Raw genomic sequence first — 6000 nt, 5'->3', positions numbered from 1 at the left:
GAATTTCTATAGAACTCGCCTGTTTGAATTGTATCAATGATAAAAGCGGTGGAGAATTAACATTCCTGTCGTCCTTCGGTCAAATTTGACCTGTTTTGAATGTCATAGAATTTTATATATATGTGAACTACTGCCCATAAATTCTGAATTCCTGGCTCCAACAAGGTTCAAACTGTTCTCTATCAGAAATGAATATATAATTGTGAGAAAAAGTCTGTGTTCAAAGTGACTATTTTCATCCTCTAATTTGTGGATTTAATGACAATGATTGTACTAAAAGACTTTCTCTTAATTCACACTGTATGTTATGTGTTTGGGGTGGCACAGTGGTTAGCACTGATGCCTCACAACAAGAAGGTTCATGTTCTCCCTGTGTCTGCGTGGGTTCTCTCCGGGTACTCCAGCTTCCTCCCACCATCCAAAGACATGCTCGTTAGGTTCATTGGTGATTCTAAACTGGCCGTAGGTGTGAGTGTGAATGGTTGTCTGTCTCTCTGTGTTAGCCCTGTGATAGACTGGAGATCTGTCCAAAATGAAAGTGGAATTTGGAGGTGGTCTAGGTCCCGTTTGACCTCATTCTGGTCATATTAAAGACCACCTACTCAACAGGGGTGATTTCTGGTTATTAGCATAACAAGCAAGTTTTTCAGGAGGAGTTCCTATTTAAACCACAGACTTCCCACCAGTCCCCTTGAACTGAAGAAGCTACTCGGATGAGTGGTGAAACGTCTTCTCAAAAAACTCTACAAGTCCAGTTGCCTTTTTTTAACCTTTGTTGGATATACCATGACCTGGATGACTGAGAACCTTCACAGACAACAGGGGTGATCTTGAAGCTTCTCATTCATTCAAATCACAATATTTATTATTATTATTCTTTTCTGGGTGTTGGGTATTCAGGGTTTATTCACTGTTTTTCTATCCAATTCGTGTACATGTATGTCCGACAGTGTTGTATGCGATGGAGATGTCAATTTCTCTGCGGGAACCTCCCAAAGGAATCAATAAAGTTGTCTATCTATCTATCTATCTATCTAAAAACACACAACCGCTATTATAAATGATCACCTGAAAAATGAAAACACACCACGGCTATTGTGGCTGAGTGTGACTCTGTGATTAAAAAATTTCTTTATTTACCTTTATTACATGAGATTTTTCAGTCCCGGCTTCAAGCAGCACATGAATGAAATTACCGTGCTCATGGAAGCTTCCAGGGTTCAATAAGTTTTGTGAAGGTGGAGATAAATAAATAATTAATAACAGCGGTGTCTTTCACCTGCTACCCGACAGATTTGATTTTAATAAGTAACTAGAACAAAAAACAAGGACCACATAAAATTGAATTTACATTTAATTTTGCTTCCTCACTTTATTACTTTATGATTTAGCCCACATGACAGTGTAAGGGAGACAAAAATGTTGCAGAGGGGACTGGCTTTATTTCTGTTCTGGTGTCAAACTGTATGTTTTTACTTTAAAGGGGAATTACTGTTTTTTACAACCTGGACCTTATTTCTGGCATAAAATATGATTGTTTACTCACCCATATAACTTTGGTGTAATTTGTATTCCTTCGGGAGATATTTAGATCTGCGTATATCCATATAGTGGGAGTGACTGGGGCACCGAAACGCAGCTTCGAAATAACACATTATCTGCCGTGAAACTCGTTCATTTCACCAATATTTTGTTATCGTATGCTAGTGCTATTCCCCGCTGAGTCTGGAGTTACCTGTTATCATCATCCGGGGTCTGTAGATTGACCTACAGACCCCGGATGATGTCTTCTGACCTGGATGATGTCATCTCTGAGCGCTGCGTGCACCTGCGACGGTCGACTTGTTTACCTGTAATTTGCTACTGCTGGTTTTTTGCAAAATGGCTGAATATTTTTCTGATTCTGAGGTTGTGGACGAACCATAGCTCTAGCGTACGGTGAAGATTAATCGTCTTTATTATATGGGTCTTAAAATCCAGTCAGGAATAACTGGTTAACTAGATTACGATTACCGTGGAGGATTGTTTTGGGAATGCTCGCCTTATGTGGGACCAACTTCTACTACTTATTTCAATCTTTATCCAACTGCTCTCTAATAGCATGTCATTTCAAATAATCTGACGACATACACAATCTGTTTGCAGATTGACAGCATTAGTGATATTTTAGCATTTACACTTGGCCACAAAACACCAAATTACGGTTGTTGTAAAAGCAACTGAGACACTTAAACTTTACCAAAACTGTGCTCACACTCTTTGCTGCATGCAGAAAATACGTATACATGAACCAAGAATGTCCCCACATAACTCTGAAACAACACAAAAGAGGAGTAATTGTCACACTCTCCAGGAAGACCAGAAAACTAGTGCACAAGCAGCTGGTTTCCTCACCTGAATGGATGTTCTTTAGTCATCTCATTAAGCTGGACAAGGGGGGGGACTCTGGCCACTACCTGTTCAGAGTGGATGTTGGACTGTGAGCTGATTGGTATGTAAGCTTGGGGAGAGCTGTACAGTATCCCACCGCCTCAGGTCAGTTTCAAAAGCCTCCTGCTTGCACACACACACACACACACACGCCGAAACTGTGCAGCGCTTTCGGCTCAATGGGAGTTCATTACACACTCCCTCGACCCCCTGCAGCTCCTTCACAACCGCTAACGCTGGATGTGCACTTTGATGGAGTGTGTGTTCACGCGCGTGTGTGTGTGTGATGGAGAACAAGTTAGAGAAAGCCAGTGCATTAGCATAATAGCGCGCCAGCTTGCATGTTTGAAGCGATCATGCGTGTGTGTTTGCTGGCACACAGGTGGACGACGGGACCGAAATAGACAAACCAGAGATGAGATGTGGAGGGAAAAAAAACAAAGCTTAACGACATACGATGTTAGACTAGATGGTGTTTCAAAGCCAGTACAGAAGTTATATCAATGCAAAAGGCAGTGACATGGAAAAAAATGGAGCATGTTTTTATTCTGAGCAGCTAAGAACAAAACCATTCATCATGATCTAAAAACGATTTCTCTAATTCCCAGGGATATTCCTTTAAAGACAGTACAATGCTCTATACCAGGTTCGCAATTTGATATTACCAGTGATCACAGTGAGCTCTGTTCCACACTCTGACAGCTACTGTCTCAAAACAGCGGTTTGATATCACTGCCGTTGTTTCAGAGCCATGATTTGTTGCGTGTGTGGGAAGTGTGCAGCACGTGGTAACGCGATACAAAAAGTGGGCCGAAAGTGGAACACATAATAAGCAATAAAGTCTCCGATGCTCGCTGAAAGCAGACCCATTAGCCTGTTATTTATTTAAATTATCCCTGCACCCGACACTTTAGGAGACCGGCGCCGAGCTATGATAATGACTGGAGGCGCCAATATGAAAAGTAATGTCACTGTGGTGTCACCGCTGCAGAGTTTGTATGTGATGTTCAGTTTGGTGTTATTTTATAGTAGAAGAGTTTAAGGTACCCCTCCCCCACCCCCCAAACTTTTGGGGGTGGGGGAGGGGTCGAGTAACGTGTTCATACGGTTCATACATGTTCATGTACAGCGTCTGAGCACCGTGGAGTTGAATATCACTAAATGGCTCTGATTGGCTGTAAGTATATCCAATTGAAAACATGCACCGATCAGGCATAACATTATGACCACCTTCCTAATATTGTGTAGGTCTTCCTTGTGCCTCCAAAATGGTTGTGACTCATCAGAGAATGGACATGGGCCTTCTGAGGGTGTCCTGTGGTGTCTGGCAACAGGATGATGATAGTGGGGCGGTACTTGATCGTCCATATGATACTTGATCAGTTTGGGATCTAGTGAATTTGGAGGCCAGGTCAACACCTTGCGCTGTTTTTTTGTGTTTTTAGTTGTTTCTAAAGCTGCATCCTGCTGGGGATGGTTGCTGCCATCAAGGAGTATCATTGCTATGAGGTGGGGGTGTCTGGTCTGGTCTAGGTGGGTGCTACATGTCTAAGTAACATCCACACAAATGAATGCCAGGTCTAAAAGTTTCCCAGCTACTCCTGTCAGTGTTTTTAATGTTGTGGCTGATTGGTGTATAATACTTATAAGGATGCAAACCCCTGTGACCATGGTTTAAATCCTGCGTTTGACTAGTTGTTCCACCAAAGACTAGTACCAGTGTGGGATTTGTTGAAGCTTTTCACTACTTCCCCTGCTTTTAACTCTCAAGCCCAAGAAGGTTGTTTTAGACAATTAAATAATATATTTCTAGTTGTAGGCACCACAGTGGAGTAGTGGTTATGCTGGGGTCTTTCCGTGCAGATGTGCATGTCCTCCCAGTGCCTGTGTGGGTTTTCTCTGGGTGCTCCGGCTTCCTTCCACATCCCAGAGGCATGCTTGTTAGGTTAATTGGTGATTCTAAACCGCATGTGTGCATGTGTGCAGCCCTGTAATAGACTAGGGACCTGTCCATGGCGTACCCCATAAAAATGATAGCTGGGATAGGATGTAACCCCCACTGTATCCCCCTAGAGGATAAGTGGTAACAGTGTTGCTCAGTCGGTTTAAAAGTACAGTAATAAAGCACCTCGTTGTAAAAACTGCAAAACACACTGGTAAGATCGAGAGCTGAGTGTGTCTCCTAATGCTGCTGAGATTATTGGCTTTCAGGCTGCTGCTGAACACAACCTCACCTCATCTTTCCATCTTACCGACAGCCGCAGACTATTTAATGCCATTATAACCCAACGGCAGAGAGCAGAGAGAGTGGGCAGGCATGTCGAGGCTGTGACATAATGAAAAGGTCAAAGACTGGATCATTTCCACCACACTGACTACTGCTCTGCTGCCACTGTGTTTCCTACACGCAGTCCACTCGTAGTAAGTCAATATCTTAGCAGAAGCTTCTAAAAACGATAAATTTGCTCAACATGTCACTGTGTTTGTGTTTGTTTTTCTTCTTCGGAAAGAAAGCTCTACTGAACCAGATTCTCATCTGCGGGATTAGCGACTGAGATGGATAATGGATGGCGCACGAGTTGCCCTCTGACCTAACAGTGCATGTGCATGCGCGAGCGTCTGTGTGGCCACATGCACGGCGGCGAAAGAGGCCCGGATACAGGGAAGAGATATGGAGGCATTAAGCGGAGATGGAGAGGAAGAGAGAGAGAGGGAGAGAGAGAGAGAGAGAGAGAGAGAGAGAGGGATGGTGGACAGAGAGAGAGAGATAGAGAGAGAGAGAGACTGGGTCATAGACAGGCCGGGTCTGGTCTGACAGCTGTTGCATCGAGAGTTGATCAGATTAAATCCGAGCATCTCCGCTGTGAGAGGGAGGGACCCAGTTAACTGATTTCCCAAACACACACACACACACACGCACACACACACACCTCTGACCTTCATGTTGGCCAACATTTTAAACAAGATGTTCATCAAATGATAAAATAGCTCAAATCTTCCTCCCCTTTGCGCAGTTTGCTCACGTATATTTTGTTTATGGAATGATAGTTTGGGATTTTCTTTGTTTCTTTAGTTTGGATTTTTCTGTTTTATCACCATTAGTATCAGTTTTGGACATTTATTCACTTTGTCGCCCTGACAGTTTCTTCTGTTGCTTCCTGTGTGAGTTCCTTGTACCAGTGTCTTTCACCTGTGACTGTCTACTCCCCTCTCATCAGTTTCACCTGTGTCCCATTTCCCAATTAGTTCCTTGTGTGTATAAACTCCTGTCCCTGCACAGCTGGTCCTTTGTCAGTTTGTCAGTTTGTCAGTTTGTCAGTTTGTCTGTTTGTCAGTTTGTCAGTTTGTTGCTGTGTGTTGCTAAATACAGCAGTCTCTCGAGTATTTAGCATCCAGTCTTCCTGTTATTCTTCTACTACTTAGGGGCCTTTGTACCCCTTTTTTGAATTCTGGTTTTCTATGTTTGATTACGTTTGATTGGACTATTGTTCAGGTTTTCCTGCCTTAAGACTCCTCCATGTCTGTGTCAACCGCTGGTGATGACCTGGCAAATAAAAAATAAGAAGAATA

This window comes from Chelon labrosus, assembly GCF_963514085.1.
Source record: "Chelon labrosus genome assembly, chromosome: 10".
Classification (NCBI taxonomy): Eukaryota; Metazoa; Chordata; class Actinopteri; order Mugiliformes; family Mugilidae; genus Chelon; species Chelon labrosus.
Note: the sequence above shows the minus strand (reverse complement) of the source record.